Source organism: Pezoporus occidentalis, unplaced genomic scaffold, assembly GCF_034315485.1.
Source record: "Pezoporus occidentalis ecotype Australia unplaced genomic scaffold, CSIRO_AGI_Poc_V1 ctg142, whole genome shotgun sequence".
In the NCBI taxonomy this organism is placed as follows: domain Eukaryota; kingdom Metazoa; phylum Chordata; class Aves; order Psittaciformes; family Psittacidae; genus Pezoporus; species Pezoporus occidentalis.
The window spans coordinates 884839-907551 of NW_026913230.1; the positions used below are offsets into that span (position 1 = coordinate 884839).

A 22713-nucleotide genomic window follows, 5' to 3' on the forward strand; every position below is an offset into this window, starting at 1 on the left:
TCAAGTTTCCATTTTAGACACTTCCCAGCACTGGGAATTTATTGCCATTATGCGACTCTTAGATTCCAAAATAATTTAGAACTGCCCTTGGGATCAAAATGTTCTCAGATTTTGATTTCATTTTTTTTTTCCCCGAGACACAAATATTTAACTTTCAAAGGAGCAATGCCAACCTTGTACCTTTTATGAGTTAGTGTATTTTTAGCTAAATCACAGCACCTATACTGTCCTTTTATTTTCTCCTCATGCCAAATGCAGGATTTTTCCTTCAAAAAGATTTTTTTGAATAAAAGCCATTTCCCTTTATCAGCAAGGAATTAAGCCCCTGTGGGGGATCCTTTGATTTCTTCTGTATACTAAAGGTAGGGCACAGGGGATTTTTAATTTCATGGTTTGTTTGGTATTTTGGAGGCAGTGAACACTAGCGGTTAGATCAGCTGATAGTGAATCAGAAATCACGTTGTCATGCCAAGTCCCGTAAGTATTCTTTTGCCTTATTAACCCCTTTTCATAAGGTTTTCTTTGTACCCTACTTTAAAGTGAGGATAAATCCTCACAAATAGCAAAATAAGCTAGTACTCAGCAAAAGATTATATGTAGTTTAAAGTACAAAAATGAAAGGGAATGGATAGGATTCCTTCATGGAATGATGCTACTAAACCACTGCTCCAACTCCATCTGGTTCAAATCCACCCCAAGGATGGAGTGTTCTTTTTGAGGTTAACTGGGGACTCTCAGACTAGTCAAGTACCTCCTCCTTATGAGGAAAAGCATCCCCTGCAAAGTGGGACAAGTGGATAAAGTGGTGTTCTGGGACTATTTGTTATACTGGCATTTGCAAAGTTGCACTTTGTTTGCACATTGCTAGAAGAGATCAATTCTGGGCTGCGGATTTTCTTTTGTTCTAAAAATCATCTAAACGTGATTCCAGTTGTTTGGTTGTTGGTTGTTTTATGTTTTTTTTTTGTGTGTTTGTCATCTCCAGTCCTGCCCCCCTCAACCTTTCTGAATGTAGTAGAAAGCCCTTTCTTTCTATACTATAATTCTATAATTCAGAAATTATTTAGGCTTTTATTGCACTCCATGTTTTAACAACCAATTGACATTTAACTACCCTGTGATTACTAATGCATTTAATTAAGCACTTTATTTCTTCCTTAGTTGAGCAAAAGAATCCTGGATACAATAACAAAGCCATTTCATCTCCTTGTAGCAGGACTTGGTCTGTTTCTGCTGTATATTGAAAATCAAGTTTATTCAGTGCTCCTATGTGAAATGAAATACATAACAAATATTTACTTGGCTTTAAAGAAGTGATTTGAAAATTTCTGGTGCTTCCATCAGCACTCAGGAGGTTTGATTTGTGTCTGTCACTGACTTCATGCCATGAATTTCTGAGGATTTGTTCCCCCTTCTGTCTACATGTGAGGAAAATGAAGTTGTTGTTGCCTGTGTTGGAGAAGAGAAGACGTCTTTAGGTGTAGTCAATAATGCTCCTTGCTTGCTCCCAGTCTGACCAAGGTCGCTGAGGTGATGAAAGACATGCTCTGAAATCATGGGTGCCGTGACTGAGGTGTGTTGGGTGCACTTTGCTCTGGAGCTGTTCCGTTGTAGCTGGTTGGGGATGGGCAATCACCCAATGCTCTGCCAGCATTTGGAGGGGTTTGCTTACCTCCACACCAGCCTTCTTAGCTCTGGCACAATAGCAATGATACCAGTATTGGTCTCAGTCTTCAAACACACCTATTGAAAAAGGAGCATCTTCAAGCCTGCAGATCCCCACGGGTATGGAGGCTCAAACCTGAGCTCTTGCACTACAGTCTGCCCTCCAGGCCATCACGCTGCTGGCTGTGTGGTTGACACGCTGCTAATAGAGGCTTATGACTTCCAAATGAGACTAAGCAGTGGGAGCAGATGAGTGTTTAAATAACAAAGAGTCTCTTTTAATGCAAATATCCCAAGCAATAAAGAACAAAGAGAGGATCTCATCTGTCTCCTACCCTCTGAGAGTCTGCAAGCAAATTGCTCCTCCATAGAAGGGAAGGGTTTTGTTTTCTTTCCTAGCAGTCATTGTGTGTTCTGCTAGAAAATCAGGGGAGATGTGGTAAACAGGAGCCTTCCCTGGGAGGGAGGGAAGCAAAGTAGGAGACAAGGCTGGGGTTGGGCAGTGTAGTTCCTTTCAGCCTTCTATCTCTTCCTCCTTCTTTGGTCGAAGCAACGCTTGATTGATTTGTTTGCTTGTTGTCTTGGACAAGGCTTGCTTGCCTCCAGAATTGGAGGACTGTGTAACTGCAGCAAGAAACTTCCAAAATTCATAGAAAAAATGAGAGAATAGGAAAAAAATCTGATTAAAAGGTATCTTCCATTGTGGGAGAGTCCTTTCCCTCTCCATTAAATTGGAATAGTCCCAGCGGAGGGTGAAAGCAAGTGAGCATCAGAGCAGAGCACAGAACTCCATCAGCCTTCATATGTTTGATAAAGACTTCCATGAGCAGTGTGACTGGCTTGTGCCCATGCTCAGGGTACAGAGTTAATTACACCCGATGAAGCATCCAGGTTGTCTTGAGTGGCCGGGTCTGTGATGGAAAAGCAATGAAAGCTGTCTGCAGGCAAATTAGTTTATAAGCCAGGACCCTTCCTCTTGTTCTCTAAGGGGTATTGGCTCCCTCATTTCTTTTAGGACTGGTAGGAAACGAGTCTCTGAAGTGGTCAAAGGCTGGGCTGCTGCCCAGAGGATAAGATACTCTGTTAGAAATACTCTGTTAGAAAAGTGGTAATGTAGAAAGATGTTTTTCTGGGTTGTGATTCGGAGAAAACTCCAGGAACAAACTAGCCAACAGTTTCAAGTTGCCAAGCAGGTATTCATTGCTGCGCCGGGAGACACGGGGGATAGCTCCTCCTAACGTGCGTCCCCGAATTGCTGCACAGGTCATCCTTATGTGGTCACTGAGCATATTACATCATTTCCCAGAAAGGTTCCGGCATGCATACAAAAATGTGATGGTGGTCTTTAAGGGTCGTTTTTCTCAACAATGCTCATAACCAGCTTAATTAACATCACAGACGTAACAATCACCCTGTCCTTCTACTTATCAGTTAGTTTAACTGCCCTCGTCCTGGACATCTGCTAGTCCGGGATACTCTCTAGTAGATGCTTACACCAGCTTAATGGGTTTATTAACACCCCAGGCATAGCAATCATCCTGTCCTTTTACTTATCAGTTAGTTTATCTGTGCCCACCCTGGACACCTGCTAGTCCCGGATACTCCCCATCCCCAGGTCCTGCTTTTCTATTCTGCTTTTTTCACACCTTTTGTGCTAAAGTCCTGAGGACCTGAAACTACATCAGCTACCTTCAAGCACCGCAGTTATTTTCCATTACAAAGCCATTAAGCTTAACATTATTTAGAACTGATTACATTTTGTACTTTTGTGCCTCCTTGTCTCAATAGAGAATGTTGAGATTTTATTTTTGGGAAGGAGTAGGACAAAGTTGTTTTCATCGTTGCAGAGGAAGGTCCTGTGAATAGGCTGTTTGAATTTGTGTAGCTCTTCAAGTGCTTCCAAACTTTCTGCATAGTGGTGTTGGGGAATTTTCCCTGTTGAAAGGTGTGTACCCGAACTGCAATTATGTGGGGGTGTTTTTGGAGTGAACGTTCTTGTTTGCTGCCTGCTTGTAAAGTCACTAGCACAATGGAATTCTCTGCCTAGCCAACACGAAGATGTAAGCTCCGTAATTATTCTTGCTGTTCTGCATGTGTGCACTGGAAATGCTGCTGGGGTGGGGGAAGAAATCAATCAGATCATCAGTAAAATCCATAGGCAGAAAGCCTCAGCGCTGCCGGTTCCCATGGGCATCCAAATGCCCCAGGCACCTTTGATAATATCAGTTTGTAATTATTACCAGTAAACACTTTTCTGTTGGGAGCAGGTGAGTGTGGCTGGAAGGAACTGGCAGTTATCCAAGGAATCTATGACTCTTTATTATCATAGTAACTGTATCAGGGAATAGACGGTGTGGTTTCTTGTGTTTCACAACTTCAGTGAGTGAAGCACAGGGGAGCCCAGAGTTCAACCAGAAAAATCTGGTCATTTGGGAATTTGAATAAAAATGCTCCACGTTCCAGGCTACTACCCTAACATACATCTTTCCTCTCTGTTGTCATGCATCAAGAGAGAGATGGATGATTTCAGTATGTCTCTTTCATGTGGAACGTTGACATTTCATTATTTTCCTCTCCAAATTCTTACGAAATAAATTCTGAAATTTTCTTGTAGAAAATTAAACATTTTTTTTCTTAAATTTTTTTTTCTTAGCCTTGTTATATTAATCTATGGTATTTAAAAATGTGCTGTTTCATTGTAATTTTGACTTACAATAAAACAGTATTTAACCCAACCTTGTGATTTGTCACAAATGATCATTTTCAACAAAAGTTTATTTGTAATTGATCTCATGATATGTCCACGTAAAACCAGAAAAGTGGAAGTAATATAAACAAGTGGAATGTCCATGTTCCAAAATAATAATTAAAAAATGATCCCAAAGCACAAATTCCCCAAATATCCAGCATTGGTGTTTTTTCATTGAAACTGATACAACATCACTGAAACATAGAGATCAGTTTTGTGTAAATAGCTTTCCCAAAGTGAATCAGTTGAGATGAGACTGCTGCAAAGCTGAGACCAGCTCCCACAAGGCAGATATAGAAAAGTAGCAGTAATATTTTTATAACAACCACCAGAGCCATTGGTATGCAAAAGATTTGAAACGGCAAAGGTGAACATAAACAGCAAAACCGGTGTTAGTTTTTCTTTACCTTGTTCTGCCTTCCTCTCACCTTGCAAACCACTTCCACAAAACCTCATCAGTTTTGATTTTGCAGCAATGAACCTGGCAGGAAAACAGAACGAAAATTAAGTTAATGTAACGTAGGTAATTGTGTCCTACCCCGAGCCCTTCCCTGTTCCCAGCACTGCAGTATCCAAGCGCCATCCAGGAGTGCAGCGAATAGTGTGACTCACATGTGGCAGGTGTTGCTCTCTCATTCCCTCCTCAGGGGAATATTACTTTCCGTTGAGTGATTTGTTAGGAATTCTTTTTAAATATGTGCACATGGGAGGCTAAATATTTGCTAGGAAAAGGCCAGGTAAAAAAGGAAAAAAAAACCACAAAATTATCCCTCTAGCATGGAAGAAAAATTTGGTTTGTGAGGATTATTATGTCTCATGAGAGTTAATACCACAGTGATTAGGCAGAGCAGAGGGAAGCTGTTAACTACACACATGAGATGTTGCTGATCACAGCTGCAGTGATCCCTTCAGGAGGCTATTAGGTAGCATAGGTGTGTGACATTGAACTTGAAGGTAAGGACTAAGGATCTAGACCAACAGAGACAGAACTTGGATGTACTTGTGGTAGCCCAGCCCTCCTGACAGGAGCTGCTGCATGAAGGTTGTGATGCTTCAGTCATGATGTGAACAAAGAAGAATCAGTTAACAGTCCCCTGCTGTCCTGGAAGCTCTTTAAGCCTCTTGCTGCCCACCTCTTGTCCCCTGTCCTCTACCCTGATGCATCATTACTTCCCAGGGGCATTGGGCCATTGTAGTAAACAGCAATTTTTGTGTTCAAATCTTTTTGACTGTGGTTCAAGCTCTACTTTTGTTTCAGGTCTTCCATGAACCATTTCCACACAGGCCATGGCAGTGCACTGCTAGCAGATATAGGGGGCATTTTTAGAGTAATCCAAATGTTGGAATTAATGAGATGCAGATATTAGGATCTGTTAATCTGGTTTAATATTCACCTATCTCTATTAGCCTTGCAGTCCCTAGGTTGGCACTGAATGGCCCAATTTACTAAAGCTGTGTTTAGCTAGTAGGAAGCACTGGGCTTGAGGGGAATTTAGGCTGGGCTCAGATGTCCTTATGTCCAGTATGATTCATGTTGTTAAAATAAACCCCCTCCAAACACTCCAGTTGCTCCATATCCTTTAACTGGAATTACAGCTGAATTACAATGCAAAGTAAAAACACGACTCGTTCCTACTGAAATGCCATGTCTCTAGGGTGGATTTTTTGGTGTTACCATATGTAGAGCTTTGTCCCCAGCAGCTGTTGACAGCTGTCTCCCTTTCAGGCACAGTAAGGGTCTTTCCTGTGGGGCTTCTGCTTGTGCTCAGTGATCGTACCCTGCTTTGCTAATTCTGCACCTACCCAGTGGCACAGCCTTCCTGAGAAGACCTTTCCTGTCTCCTTTCCTTGTTTTCTAGAGGGAAAGCAAGGGAGTATAAGGGTTAGATAGAAATAGTTAAATAGAAGATATAGAATTATAGAATAGTTAGGGTTGGAAAGGACCTTAAGATCATTCAGTTCCAAACCCCCCTGCCATGGGCAGGGACACCTCACGCTAAACCATACCACCCAAGGCTTTGTCCAACCTGGCTTTGAGCACTGCCAGGGATGGAGCATCCACAGCCTCTCTGGGCAACCCATTCCAGTGCCTCATCACCCTCACAGTAAAGAATTTCCTCCTTATATCCAATCTAAACTTCCCCTGTTTAAGTTTTAACCCATTACCCCTTGTCCTATCACTACAGTCCCTAATGAAGAGTCCCTCCCCAGCATCCCTATAGGCTCCCTTCAGATACTGGAAGGTTGCTGTGACCTTCTCTTCTCCAGGCTGAACAGCCCCAACTTTCTCAGCCTATGATGTTGATCATTTCACAGCTCTGTGCCTCATCATCCCTAGCTGTAAAATAGGAATAATATTTCCACTAAATTTTGGTGGGGTTCAATTTGTTACTTCTCTTGAGAGCAGAAGCTGCAGCAGAAATTTAACTTTTTTGAGTGTTCAGTTAATGAGGTGCTTAAAGGGTTATCATTCTTCTGACCTGAGGTTTGCTCCACACCTGGGTTTTGTTGTTTTATTGTTTTTTTTTGTCCCTTATTTCTACGGCAATTTTTCCCCATCACCAAAATGTTTGCAGGCACTTCAAGCATTGCTTCCTTACACTGGTGTTTTGAGGGTAGAAACTGAGCAAATTGTTTCTGACAAATGCATTGATCTGTTATAAGAAGTATAGGTTGGGTTAGTTAAATGTTCATATGGAGTAGAGGGTTTTGTGGCTTGGGTAGTGTATGTGGTCATTGCTGCTTATTGAGGCTACAAAACATATTGGGGCTATGATTTTTTACTGGCTTCTAAACAAACCCATATGCAGTTGACTCCCTTAGCAGTACAAGCTGTTCTTAAGGAAGCTTGTACCTGGACAGTGCAACCTTCAGTAACAGGAAAATAATTAAATTCAGCAAATTTAGGTATAAAAATATAATTAAAAAACTTAGAAGTGAGCACTTTGTTACGTAGCCCTCTTGCCTTCCCTTAGTGACCATCTGCTGGCTGCTCTTGTACTGAGCATCTGTCTGGCTCTTTGTACCATTCTGCCTCTGGTCCAGAGAGCTGTTTTCAGTTCCCAGGAGGGCTCTAGGCTCTGAAGCACTACTTGAAACTGCTGTGCTGGTTGAGTCGTTCATGGCATTGCTAAAATGAAGCTTCACAGCCTTAAAGGTCACAGGGAGCTCTTGGGAAGGGACAAGTAGCTGCTGTCCATGCTGGGTTCTGTGAAGCATTGGGCATCCAACTTTAAAGTGACCTTGACTTGCCCTAAAACAGCGTCTGTTTCTGTTGGATACAACATGGACAAGGCACAACTATATGCAAGATTCTGGCTGCTGCTGTTTCTTGTAAGGCTGAGTGGTTTCCAGGCACTGGGAGAAGTGCTACTGCCTTTCTTTTTGCTCTGTGACTTTCATGCATTCACACAGATACCTCTTGTTTTTATTCAGCTTTCCCAGCAATTGGAAATAGGCTAGAAGGGAAACTAAACTCAGAATGCTTAACCTCAAATGCCCTGTCAATATGATACTTTTTGATAAAAGCCTTTGCAGACGTTATGAACAATAATTCATCTTTCTTCAGGCTATTGACTTTCCTGTAAAGAGCAATGCAGAGCAGTGTCCTTCCTTTAGAAATCTCAGAGGCAGTTTAAACACCAGCCCCTGAGAGGACCTCATTCTCACCTAAGCATGATGGTTTTCTGACTCATTTAAATTTATCCTAATTCAGCTTCATTGCTGTCCAGGGCTGCTACTCAAAATAAGACTTTTTCATAGGCAAAATTGTCTAAATGCTGAACTGGCAAGAGGAAGACTTTTGTCAAACTTTGTAAAAAAATTATCATTCTATTTAAAATTCCACCTTAAAAATTAATAGGGGTTAACTTCAAGATGATATTTCTACATCAGGTGGCTTTTAGGGAAGGACTTTCTTTTCTGCTTATTCTTTTCCTTCTCTTTCTGTAACATCCTATGCAAACACCCTTTGAAATTCAGTGTGGCTCAGTAATAATATAGTCATTAACTCTGCTTTCAGGTTTGTGGAGATCTTCACTGCTGAGGTCATAATAGCCCTTCTGTGAGGGATCTAGATGTAATTTGTGACCGTTTAATGTGATTCATTTTCATGTCTTCAATATGTTTTTAAAGGGTGGTTTCACAATTTTCCGGTATTTCCTTTACAGAGATTTTGTCCTTTGTTCTCTGTGAAGTTTATGGTTTGCTATATTGGAAAATGCGGTGTTTTGCAGAGAGGCTGGTTTGCTCAGATTCTAAATGTTTATCTGCATCTATTGACACTGAAGTGTCAAACAAAGATCCAGGGTATTAGAAGTTGTTTTCCTTGCACAACAAAGGTGACATATTGAGTGAGTTCTGGGGGCCCTTGTGAGCCCTCCTTGAGCTCAGGGCACAGTGGCTTTCTTAGCCCTGTTGCTCTCTTTACAGTTTGCTACCACTTCTCAGTTATCACTCGGCTTGCCTCACTGGTGACATCACATCCAGTTGCTGGTGAGCTGAGTGTGGAGTCGAGGGAAAATAATATGACTTATTCAAGTTCTATGATCTGGTTAAGCTGTCCCCAGATAGCACAGCTCTTCTCCTCCTCCCTGGAAAAATGGAGGAGAATGGAAGATAGAAGAAGCTGCAAAGCTGGGGGGTTTTCCAAAGGATTCTGAGAGAGATCAGCTGCTCTGAGTAAAGAGAGCAGAATCTGAGAACAACTTGGCCTTAAAACTGACTTAGTTTTGAACACTACCGTGACAAATCGTGACGCACTGTGATAAATCCTGTCATGTTTATTCCTCAGCATGTTTGCCTAGTAATGCACTGCTTTACAGTCTCTGGCTTGGGTTTATTTTCTTCCACCATCCTTCCCTTGTTAGCAAATGACCCACAACACCCATAAAACTTTCCTGAAACTAATTAGGGATTAGCCTAGCTCAGGGAGCATCTAGATCCATAGTTATGTACACTGTGCAGTGAGAAAATGTTAGAAGTTGTCTTTGTTGATGGTTGCACAGGAAAGTGGTTGAGTCCCTATCCCTGGAGGTGTTTTAAAGGTGTGTAAATGTGATTTGGATATCTTTGAGATTCTTCTCCCCTTTTCAAAAGTGGTTTAAATTGTCCAGAAGAATCTAAAAGGGGTTACTAACCTACACGTGCTCAACTGCTGGCTTTACTAAGGAAGCTAGGCTGAAAACGTATGAAGGTGCCATTTTACCTGCTCAGCTGAGACATTGGCTTGGGCTTATGAGTCTGCTGTGTGGATATTTAAACAAAAATGTCCTGCTTTTGCTTTCTAGGCCCTCCATCCTTCTACTGATGCTGTTGACCTGGGTTCCTCGTGTGCTCCTCTGTACTCTACCACACTGCAAAATTTGACTTCTCTACTCTCTACTGTGTCTGATCGCAGCCTTTCCCCATCCATAGGATGCTATCTTCAGTCCTGTCCGGTAAGTTTCCTTCCTTTCAGATTAAAATCCTTCCTAAAAATTCATAATTCCTATGAAAATAAATAGGTAGATACCAGAGAAATCCACTTTGGAAATGGTAAAAAAAATGTTTTTTTGCTTGTTCATCATTTTCTTCATCAAATTGAAGGGAGGAAAGGAAAGAGTAAGAGAATTTTTAGCTTCTTGTGCGTGAAGCTTGAAACAAGCTGAGATGCCTCACATCAGTGCATTAAAAGTGTGGTCTAAGGCTCTGAAGAGCTTGATTAAAATCGAGTGACATTACTTAGTTTGTGTGAAAGATCAAAGCAAACATGCAAATTTCTTGCAAATCACCTTGTTCCTCTGATGTTGTGGCAAGGCAGCAGTGAGCGCTATCCTGCTGCAGTTATCTGGAAGAGTCCTGGGTGATCAGGGCTGGCTGAAATGATGGTTTCCTCCCTCCCTCCCTGACATTTTTTCCATAAGGACCACTTCAGATGGTCACCCAGCAAAGAGCACATAGGCTTTTGTCTAGACACAGTTTCTTCTTACTGTTGGATGTACAAATATTGACTTACTAAGTTAAGCAGCACATAACATTCCCCTTATCTGAGGTCAGCATCTGGTTTCAGTGTGTTTTCTGTATGCATGATACTCTAAGCCGTAAAGAGATGCTAGTGTGAATTTTCTGGGTGGTTGCTATTGAGCTCTTATGACTATAATAACTTCACATAAACTTCCATCAAATACGTCAGACTGTCAGCATCAAAGAACACTCTGTGCCACCTTGCAGAGATCCAGCCATTTCTCATGGTTTAGGGGGTATCTAAGAGGCTGTTTTTTCCCTGCCAATTTCTGGAGATGAGAGGTTTGTTTAAAAATTCTCAGCAACATCTGGAGCTGTCCCACATTCAGCTAAAGTGGGAAAGTTATTAACCTTGAGAGGGTGGAATCTGCATTTTAAAAAATGAATCAAAAGAACATGAAAAAACATGTTTTGTTACGTTAAAAAATGCATGTCATAAAATTGCTGTTTCTGTGCCTGCCAAAGTTGAGAACTGCTCAGATGTGGGAAAGAGCAAGAGGGATAAACCTGATGAAAACTGTCCAAACCTAAAGGAAATATTAGGAAAGGAGACGAATGGTATCTGCCTGGGATGCCCATGAGACAGCCGATTTTAATCCCCTGCTAGTGCTCCATGTTTCCTTAGAGAGGGACTTTATAGATAAAAGGAAAGATTGCATGGATAATGTGCTGGTCACTGTTTGTGACCCTCAGCTTGGGGCCAAAGGCTCTTATAGGCAAGAAGCAGTGCTTTCTCGCAGATAGCAGGAATCCCTCTATGACATACACCTCTGTAGGTCTTCTAGTGCTTTAGTGAAGGAGTGTTGGCCTTCAGTTTTACAGAAAGAAGGCGGCAACAACCACAGGCAAGCATGGTCAAGGAGGTAATGCAATGGACTTGGGAACTGCTTAGTCTTTGAAAGAATGCTGTAGCCGAGAGAAATTTGTAACTGATTGGAAAGGCTGCAAAGAGTTTGGAAACAGCAGCACCAGCTTTGTACTGCTGAGATAAAGTTTGCGATACAGCGGGGCTTACGGAAACCTTGGGATTACAGCATTTGACCTTACTCAGCAGTATGAGAGTTTGGAAGGTGGCCAGGATGCCATCTGCAAGTGTCCAACAGAAGTCCCTAATGCTTTATAGAGTAGATATTGCTCTCCCCTAACTCCCTAGTAAGAGTTCAGCCAAGTGGGAATAGAGGAATTGTATAAGATTAGCAGGCTACAAGCAGAGAACTAACCTTGTCTGCTGTCAAAGCCAGGGGTATAATCTCTAAATTAAATTTACATGATTTATCACATCCAGGAAGATTGGTGAAACAATCGGGGAAATGAGAGGAGAGGGAAGGCAAGGTAAGAGCCGTTGGACTTGAGGGCGGCCTTTTTCTCATCAGTGGTAAAATGCACAATTAAACCACTGGGATATGGGATTAGGATGGAAATGGGACTAGTACTGGGTACCCAAACCAAATTGTTCTGAAACACAGAGGTGTTTAATGTATTACTCTCAAAATGCAATATCTTAGGACAGTGATCCATCTGTTATCATGGAGGAATCAGATGGAAAGTGCATTAGAAGTTGAAATTTGTCCCCACTGGGAGAACTGCACTGAGTCATGGTGATGTATGGGATCTGTACAAAGGCAGAGAGAAAATATTCTATCTATGATTTATGTGTTGCACAATCATTCCCATTTTTCATAGCATTTCTGTTCTGTTGGCTCCTTTACAGTGTGATTATACTGTGGTTTTAGTGGTGGAGAAGCTCTGTTAGGAAGGTGCAAATGCATCTGAAAAGCAAGGAGAAATGAATACAAAAGACAAAGGCCAACAGAAACTGACCTAAGAAGTAGCAGATCTGATGCATTTTATTCTCTTGGTATCTTAATGTATAGAGTTGATACACAGAAGGATGTTTTAGTTAAGTGTCTCATGTATATTGTTTCTTCGCAGCCAGCTTTCATGGCATCCCATAAAAGTCACCGTGCAATGTAAATCCACAGAGAGCTAACAGAATTTGGGCTTTGCAAGACCTTTGCTTAGAGAACAGTGGGTCTATGGGTCTACTGACTGGGTCTATGACCAGGCTAGGTCCATGGGTCACAAAGAGCTGAAACCACATTTATCTGTATAGCTAAAATAAGAACTAGACCCTGGACAGTTGGAGTCAAGCTAGTTTCCAGTAATGATAAATTCATAGGATAAGAGAAAGCTTGAAAACACTTTATCCTTTGCTCCTAGTATGGTGCTGTCTCATGGCAAAGCAGAGAAAATTCCTTCTTGCTGACTGGAATCTGAAGCCTGATGTTGATATGCTTTTCCTTTCTGCAACTCTCTTCAAGCCTTTGGTGCTCACAGTAAATCTCACCCTGTCTTTCCTTCTGTGATTACCTACACTAACACTTTCCACTGCTACTTAGCTCTAGAAGCAATTTGCCTTCATCCAGCTAAATGTCTTTGATATTACTTTGCTGATTCTTAAGCAATGTCTACAGCTAAGACAGGAACAAAGCTGCATCCTGAAGTTACCCCACACACTTTGTAAAAGGACTGATTAAAATGTTCTTGTTATCCTGGGAAATCCAGGTACCTCCAAAGAAAGAGTTATGAAATGGCTTCCCCTGTTAACTGCTGGGATCTTCTTAGGAATCCTATCATATTTCATTTTTATTATCTGTTACTAGAACTAGCCAGGTGGCATATTGAAGAACACTTGTCAAAAAATATATCATTGTTCTTTTATCAGGAATAAATGAAATTTATCTCCTAACCTAATCACTCCTTCTGAAATTGTTATAGATCCAGGCAAGGAGGAATCAAAGATAATGTATTTTCATCATTTAGTGCATTAGTATTCATCATTTTTCCTTGTGTTTTTCTCATCTGTTTTTTCAATAAAAGCCCTAGGTATTTAAAGGCTAGTAAATACCATCTTGGTTCGGTTTGTTTTTTTGCTGATCTTTGCTGGTTATCTGAAGTTGGCATTTGGCCAGCCTCACATCCACATAGTGGATCTCTTAAAACATGTTGGGGGGGTGCCACTTCAAGGAGACACCTGGTTAAATTCATGTTGACAAATGTTTGTCACCTTCTCAGGAGCGCTGCAGTGATTAAGACTGAGATTATCCTCACTTAACTTCATCTGTCTGAGCATGCTGGAGCCAGTTCCTGGATCCATGATAACAGGCACTTTCACTGCTAGTCAGAATTACTTGTACTCTAATGTGTCTTTCTCTCTACTGTTGAGGGAGCCTGGATGACAAGCCTAGCTTCATCTTTCAATGCTTAAAATGAGATGAATTCTATCCTCCAATTCCTTCAAAGCTATTTACTTGATTTTTCTTCCCTGGCTGCCTCTGGCTAGAGGCTGTTTCAGATCAGTTCTCCTCTTCATGAAGAGATTCTTGCTCACTTCCTCCAAGGCTTGACCTTTCCGGAGCTTTTTCATTTATGCTACCTGCTTCCCACATTTGATATAGCCCTAAATAGTTTCATACTGTCTCATGCATTATCTTTAGAGTTATGTTTTACCTTGGTCACCTTTGAGTCTCCTCTCCTCCAACAAATACAGGTCATGTTTCCTCAGTGCTTCTGTGCAGGGTGCCAAGCTGCTGAATCAATCTTGTATTGCCCAAGTTCCTTCCTCCCAGCAGCATCTTCAGGGCCAATCTATTGCTTGTTCAGAGTGTGAGAGTGATGGAGAGGAAGGACACAAGGAAATTACTTTTACTTGGCTGAGGCTTTTGTGCTGGAAAAGCCTTGGTGCAGCTGAATGTCTCCAGAGATGCAAGGCAGTTGCTAGTTGCTGAAGGCAGTACAGTAGCTCCATGAAGGGGGTTTGGGTCAAGACTTATACATCGGGAAGTTCTGGGGAAATGGGATGGATTCATTGATCTGTTTTTGTGTTTGTTTGGGTTTTGTTTTTTTTTTTTTTTTGGTTGGGTTTCTTTTTTGTGTGTTCTTCTTTAGCTTGGAAATCGGAATACTGTGGAGGGAAAGACCATAGAAACAGAGCGCATGGTTCAACATTACCTGAATGGTACTGTGATAATAAGCACTACAGTTTATCCAGTTTGGGGCTGGCTTTGCATAATCACTTAACCAGCACTGCATATTTGCATAAAGTGGAGAACCTTGATCACAGTCTCAGTTTACTGCTTACTGAAATGTAATCCTGTGCCTTTAAATGCTCTCAGGAGCTTTTAGCTTAGGTACATGCTGAGCTGCAGGATGTAATGGTAAGGAAAGCTGATGTGGAAAAGAATTTTTTAAGAGGAAAGGGACTGATGAAGAAATTGGGGAGAGGAGAAGCTGATTAACATCCTGGGCTTGCTCAGATGCATGGAGAGGAGTTGGTCTTCCCTTTGGTATGAAAGATGGCCCATCCTGTCCCCCTCATGCTTGTCTTTTCACTGTCCTAGCTTGTTCCTGAGACCACTGGGCTGAGATCTCTAGTGCAGCAACCTTATTAGCTCTGTATCTGCTGCTGGAGGAACTGCAGGATGTGTTTGCCAGGGATACACGATCTTGCACTGAGAGGGGAAAAATATCCACTACAAACCTCACCCAGAACATCACTGATCTGGAAGAACAATTTCCAGGAAGCAGGTGAACAAATGATTTAACTCAAGGTAGTTTTGACCCTTGCCAGGGTCTTATAAAACACCTTATTTCTTTACAGTTGACTGTGCGTAGCGTTGAGACACACTGGTCACAAGGCTTTGATGTAAGTTTTTCCTGTTTTACTCTCCATTGAGCCATAATAAGCTTCAGTCTTGGAAAACACGTTGGGGAAAGCCTGAGGGGAAAGGGAATGCGCATTCAGAAGCTGGTGTTCTCTGCTGGTGTAGTGGGGACTAAGTGACCTGTGCCAATTAACAGAAGCTGTTGGTTTGGACTCTTATGTATGGGGCTGATGCATCTGTGGAGAGTGTGCTGTTCTCTCACCAGCAATGGATCTCTATGTAGACAAGTTCTGGTTAGTTCCCATAGAAAGAGGTAAAATACAGTAGATTTAATTGGGGGTGTCAGCTGCTGATTTACAACTGCTTTGTGGCATAATTTTCTTTGCTTACTGGTCCTAAGCTTTATTTGCTTTGGGAGAATACCACTGTGCATGTTTCAGTGTGACATTTACAGTGCTCTTCATGTAAATTGGCTCAGCAGCAGCCCAGCGACAGCAGACCAAGAACTTATAAGGGCTGGCAGAGAGAAGTGCGGTGAGGTCAATGTGGGGGTGTGATTTCCCCTGCCTGGAAAGGAGGGAACTGGATCAGTTGCTGTGGAAGGATTCTCTGGAGAGCTGATGCAGAATTACTTTCTTTTTGCTCCAGTTGCCCTTTTTCTCAGCAAAATCAAACCAGTATTTTTGGGCCATGCTGCCCAGTTTCAAACCTTGAGGCATTTTTCTTCCACTGAATGTTTAGTTTATTATTTATTTGACTATTTTTAAGAAAAGCTGTCAGAATACATGTTGTTCTTCCTGACTTCTTCTTCAGACCCTTTCACAAATTTGAAAATAATCTTATAATTGTGTTTAAAAGAAGAAAGGAAAACTCATTTTGGAGCAAAATCTGAATGTCTGTCTAGAAACAAACATTTTGGAAAGAGTGAAAATGAGGTTCTGTAATTGGAATTGATTTTTTAGGTTCACCATGGAATTTGCTCTCAAGTCCCCATGGCAGTGCAGGCAAAAAAGATGTGAAATAGGATTGATGATACAATGATATTGGGCACTGCAGAACACGGTGTGTGGCTGTGGTGGTGTTATAAACAATAAACCCATGATATGGCTGCATGGTGCAGCATAAGGTGAGATGCTGCAATTGTCTGAAAAGATGGAGATGCTGGTTTTGCTAATACCGTGGAGTAAAGTAAAATATGCAGCAAGAGCTGGCAGAGCTTTTGCATTTGGCTAGATCTGGCACTGATTTATATCAGGAAGGAGTCTCATGCAGCGGGGCACTGTAGGGAGCCAGTTGCTTGTGATTTACTCGTTGTGCCAAACTTGCTTGGGGTTTTATTTTTAAAAACCCTGTGTAGTGCCTTTTTCCTGCCTCCCCCTCCGGCACTGAGCAGCAGTAAATGCTGTTTGCCACGGAGGACGTTTAAACTAATTTTTCAGAAGTGCTGATGAAGCAGGACACACTTTTATTGCTGTCATAATATCTCTCAAGCTTGCTTCCTTGATTGCGTTTGTAAAACACTGAGCTTAATAAGTTCAAACCGCAAGGAAGGGATGGTGCAGACGATAGCCCCTAAATGACAGCCCATCTGCTTGCGCGTCTTGCAGGCCAAAATGACTTCATTACAAGGCAGCATTAAGCTGAGAGCAGAGGCTGGCAGGAAATTTCATCCTTACTGTGTCTATTGCTATGCTCTTGCCCCATTTGATCCCATGGTATGTGCCAAGGTAATTGGCACACAGGTGCTGTTCCTCCTGCTGGGAGAGTTGTTCATTATGCAGCATGCTTCCTGAAAGCAGGGGAAACATGCGCCTTGCATGTCAGCAGATTTACACACTGGTGTAGGACAGAGCTGGATGGCTGCCTCCTGATGAAGGGTGCACAGCGTTAGCTAAAAATATTAGACAGCAAGAGAAGGGGGCAGGGCATGGTGAATAGACTGCTGTAATGCAAGGAGACTGCTGCTCCTGAGGCATTCATTTCCCTGCCTGAAACAAGCTTTAAGAAGACTTTAGATGCCCTCAGTGCTATGACAAGCAAGAGCTGGAAGTTTGTGGACCCCACTCTGGACCCAGTAATCATACACTGTGAGTCTGGAGGACTTCTGATGCAAGTAGGATAATATCCACGTGTTACCCAACAGTGAATGCACACACATCCTGGTATCCAGCAGTCCAAGCTGCCAGTGGCTGGGAGCAGCCAGCTGAACCCCATCCAAAGTAGTCTAAATCAGGACTGTCAGTCTCTGAAGAGTACTCAGTTCTGTAGTCAGGCTCCAACCTATAGGATTTAGTTGACTGTCACAGGCAAGAGAGATTTATCTTCCCTTGAAGAAGGGCTTGAGCTAAGTTCTTAGTATTCTTTAGTCTCCCATTCAAGTCTTCAGGTATGCCTCAGCTCCAGCCTGTGGCACCTGCAAGTCTAAGCCAGTCTGCAGCAAAGTTACTGTCTTCTGGGTATGACCTGCAGGTGCAGTGGCTTTGACTTCTTTGGCTCTCCTGAAATTACAGTCCGTTTATCCCCAGATTCATCAAATTTTTTCCCCTCTTCCACCCTGGGTGCTTCTTGCTCTCAGTCCTGCTATTGCACTTATGTCCCTGTCAAAAGCCTGCTTTGGAAGCAGGGATCCATCTGACCAGGCTGTTTGGGGTGGTTCATCTCTGTTCTCAGCTGCAGCAGCCTCCCTCCTTGTGCATATGTACCATAGCAGCACAGTCTCCAGAGCCAGAGGCCCTGCTATTTCAGTCCTGGCCTTGGTCTGGGAAGACTGCGGTGGCATAATAATGACAAAATGTTGGGTGTACATGGAGCTGTGTATGCTTATAGCTGACTTAACAGTAGCTAATTAATTTTCTCCATATTGTGATTCACTGAAGCAGCATTTTCTCCATCTGTGGCTAAAATGCTCTGCAAAGCTTCGTCCTGTCAGTCGTTGATGTGGGACGATAGCAGACATGTGTGTTCTCATTCCGTGCTTCACCCCTAATTCCTGCTTCCTGTTCCTTGGTCTACTTTTGAGTCCAAATGAATATAGAAGTTACCTCTGAATTAAAAGAATTGATTCTTCTAAGGCTTGCTGAGGGTTTGGGTTTTTTTTGTGTGTGAAATGTTTCCTGGCTTAGGTACTGCCTCTCGCTGAGTCCTGGTTAGGATATTGTGTCTACAAATCAAGCCTTAATGGGAGTCAGACTGGGTGTTGGGTCCTGTTAGGGAATCAGGAGACGGGGGATAGCAATTGAAGCTTTTTGGCAATTTGCTTCCAAATGTCTTGGCAATAGAAGTAATTTAGATCTAATGAAATAGGTGTAGAGGAGAGAGGAGATCATCTCTCAGGCCAGAAAAGGCAGCTTATGTCACTTGCTCAACACTAGCTTCAAGAGAATCCAGTTTTCCTGAAATGGAAAATCCTGTGGGTTTCCTATCCCTTCTCTCTCTTATGTTGGCACTCACTTGGGAAACATGGGCTGCGATAGGTGTTGGGGTGTATCTGAGCTCTCTGTTGGAGTTGGGATCTGCTGGGGCTGAATAAGTGAGAATAAAAATCCCTGGTTGCACAGGCCATCTTTCTTTGCCACTAAAAAGCAGTAAGACAGTAAAAAGCATGTATTTGTTTCCAGGGTCATTGCACTATTTGCATGTGACTCGCTGTGTGAAATACTTTAAGGTGCCTCTAGATGTTAATAGTCTGGTTCTTCCCTGGTGTGACTCAGTTTCCCCTCTTTTGTGCTAAATGCAGCAAGGTGTCAAACATCTGCACCTTGCAGCAATAACTGCAAATGTAACAGTGTGTGATCGATCCCAAGCCTTTGTCTGGAGGAGAGGGAGCAGTGGGTGACCTCTCTGAATCTTTCTCCATCCCCTCCAGAGCCCAGCTGGTGCACTGTTGCCAATCTTATTTGGCTAAGGAAGCACAGGATCAATGTTTTTGACTTGTCAGTATTCTTGTCCAGCTTCTTTTCTCTTTAATCCTGCTCACTCTTACTGCTTTCTCCATTGCACTTGTTTTATTTCTGCTTCTCTTGATTTCCACTTCTGCTCCTTTGTGGCACAACCTTTCCACATCTTTAAGTTCACGGCCCTTGTACTGTGTGCTTGATACAGTTTTAAGTAACGTTGTAGTTTCTCTTCCCTCCTCAGTCCCTCCAGAATTGATATCACTCAGTCAGATAGTATTTTTTTCCTTTTATGGATTCTAGCCTCACTTTTCTATCCTGCTATTGTTAACTGTGGTCTCTCAGTCCCAGACTAACTTGATGCATCCCTGTTGCAGCTTCTGCACATCTTTGTAATGATCCTTTGTTAGACTGCAGTCAGCAACAAAATGCATTTTCAAATATTCTGCCTCTGTCTGCTGTTGCTGAAGCTTTGTTGCTGAATTCAATCTCATGCCCTGAACCTCTGAGCAAGGAGGACTGGGACTTTCTCATCCTTATCTCTGATCTCAGCGAAATGGCTCGGTGAGAAATGGAGATCATATCTCCAGTGTCAGTCCCATGATCATGAGGCAGACCCTGCTGCTTCATGGGATATTGCTTTGGAAGGAGGCAAGGTCCACAGCAGATGCTCATTTACTGGGCTGCACTTTGTGCTCTTTGCCTCTTGTTCTGATTCTGAGCATCACTGAAGAGAGCTTGGCCCTGTCATCTTTACTTCCTTCATCAGGTATACACATCAGTAAGGTCTCCCTGAGCATTTCCTTCTTCAGGCTAGACAACCCCAGCTCTCTCAGCCTTTCCTTGTATATTGGGTGCTCCAAGCCCTTAGTCATCTTCTTGGTCCTTTGCTGGAATCCCTCCAACATGTCCATGTCTCTCTTGTTCTGGAGAGCTTTGCACTGGACACAGGACTCCAGATGTGTCTTGCCAGTGCTGAGTAGAAGGCAGTGACCACATCTCCCTCGACCTATTGGTAACTCTCTTCCTAGAACAGCCTGGGATGCTGCTAGCCCCCTTTGTCATGGAGGCACATTGTTAGCTTATGTTCAACTTGTCCACCAGGATAGTGATGTGAGCTGCATGCTTTGGTATGTTTCAATTTAATTTGTGTCATTAGTGTTTATTCTGGCTGCTGGAGCTCTTTCTGTTTGCATTAAAGTGTTTCAGTTTGTACTAAGTATTATCAGATTGCAATCTGGTGTGAAATGGGCAAAAGCTGATTGAAGGGGCAAAGCAATTCTCTCCCTCATCATCTTCCAGTATAAGCACTGCTGTTGTAAGCTCCAAAAACACCTGTGAATGAAAGAATGTTCTTAAATTCTTGGATGACTTCCAGCATCTATCTGCAGGGAGGATAATCTTTCTGTGAAGAAAGGATGGAAGCCTGCGTATATACAAAGGTGACATTAAACTGAGCTACCCTTCCACTCACATTTGTTAATAATCCATTTCATATGTTTCGTAGGCTTAAAGGCCCAGTGTGAATTTCTTTTTGGGAAGAGGAGCCTTGTAGAGTACAGTTTTGTGAGCTCTAGAGATGAGCAAATCATCCTCAAATATTTTGAATCATTGATGGGTATTTGTTCCCAGCTTTAATCATTCCTGTCATGACAGCCTTATTTTTACCCAGGTGCTTATTTCTTGTGGCAGGAAAGTGAGACAGTGGCACATTCACATTGGAACGGAGATGTCTTAGCACTGCTGGCAGTCCCCAGGGCTTGCTTGGGAGCAACTTGGATGCTCTGCACAGTGATAGGATCATAGCAGAGTCTGCCTGTTAAGCAGTAAAAAGCTGCTTGAGAAACCTGTTCATTCAGATTTCCACATTGAACATAGCAACCATTTCCTCGAGCATAATCTCAGAGAATTGCAGCCTCTCCAGTGATGCCTCCTCTCTCCTGTTGTAATTGATAACTGCCTGTGCAGTAGATGTGGAAAATACCATCCAACCTCTTTCCTCTGCCTGTGGCAATCCTCAAGTGCTCTCGTATCCCCCTCTCCCAGTGCCACCACAAAAAGCCTGTGTTGTTTTCAAATGAAAAAAATCCCATCCAGCAACATAAAAGTTTCTTTGCTGTGGAGGGTCAGCGATAGGTGGATTACACCCTGAAAATCCCCTGGCAGTTCTTGGAAAATAGGATTTAGATCTTTGTATAAAAGCAACTTTTATTAAGCAAACAGCTATCCAGTTGGTTCCCTGGAGTGCTGAGCTAGGTGAATGTAGGAAGCTTTTAGCCAGGAAATTGGAGGGACATGGTTGTCTGTCACAGCCTTAAAAACCCTTCTAGTGCCCCCAGGGATGATGCTTCGATACTGGTGCAGGAAAAAATCCATATGTAGTCAAAGCAGTGAGGAGAGTGGCTACCAGGTGATAATATTTCCATTTAAAATCAAAAGGAAAGTTCCCACTTTAGTGTGAGTTTATTGGGTAACCAACTAAGAGAACTCGAGGCCTTTAAATACTGCAACTCTGTGTTTACCTGTATGGTGGTTTTATTTGTGTTGATTGATTTCCAAAATGTTGACAGTAAGGTATTGCTGCGAAGTTTAAGAGCAAAATGGACAACAGCCCTGTTTCTGAGGACAGAAATGAAGAAGGTATGGCAGACACTCTTAGAGGAGCTGTGTGTGTGCATGTGCACTGCATATTATAGAACAAATGCCTGCAGCTGTGATGCACGTTGCTGCTCAGGGTGACCTCGTGAACATGGCCTTTGGGCTTAGTCTGGACTCATTGTATTCCTCAGGGTAATGTAAAAAGCCTGAAGGTTGTCTTCTGGGAGCTGCCAATAGCTACAGTGACCTTAGTTGGAGACCCCACAGCACATTTGACCCCTTTTGTGTGATCATATTTGCCTGTGCTAGCTACATAGGTTATGGCATTAGGGGCTGTTACAACGACACAAATCTGATCAGAGATGCTCTTTATGATTGTGTCTGTCTAATAGAGCTGGGAGCTGCCTGTGAAGTTGGGTAGTAGTAATCAAACCCTGGAAAGCTTGAATGTCATGGATCATCTGAGGTCAGGTAGATGCAATTGCAGGAATAAAATAGGCCCTTGTGCCTGACTAAACCTGTTTGGTTTATTATTATTATTTAAAAATATATATTTATTTTTTTCCCACTTATGATATCTGGGCCTCTCTGTCCTTGTTCAGAGGGAAGGGTGCTATGGGGAGAGGGGCCACTCCTGATGTACCTGCTGCTTCACTGCACAGCATGTGGGGCTGGTGAGGACTAGCAGACAGCACTGATGAGGCCACAACAGCATTGCAGTCACCTCCCTTCTGTGTAATGGAAGCAGACAGGGACCAAATGGGTCATAAACATGCCCCTGAGCTTCAGGGGAGGTGCACCATGTGATGCACCCTCAAGGACTTGTCCTTGGATCATCTGAATGGGGGGACCTGTTGACATGGAGTCAGGGAATGGCTTAGTCAGACACACATGTATCTGGCTGCTGAGAAATGTCTTTGAGCATCACAGCTCAGACACAGCCAGTGACACCCCTGTCTCCTCTCATCCCCATGGAGGGACGAGGCTCTGCACAGGGCACAGCCTCTGCTCATTTCTTTGTCTGTTGTGCTGGACCCTGGAGTGCAGCACCCATGGCTCTCCCAGGCTATTACTGCCTGCAGACAATACCTGTACATTAATACCTCCACGCAGAGCTGCAGAGGCTGGATGTTGCCCTTGG

General features: G+C 42.8%; 1 long non-coding RNA gene across 1 annotated transcript in view; it reads left to right on the forward strand.

The window, feature by feature from the left end:
* The window catches only part of LOC134159228 (uncharacterized), a 137849-nt gene that overhangs the window by 22190 nt on the left and 92946 nt on the right, over positions 1–22713 (forward strand). Inside the window, exon 2 of the long non-coding RNA XR_009963078.1 lies at positions 9703–9852. This is a non-coding gene — a long non-coding RNA (uncharacterized LOC134159228). The remainder of the gene's footprint in view (positions 1–9702; positions 9853–22713) is intronic.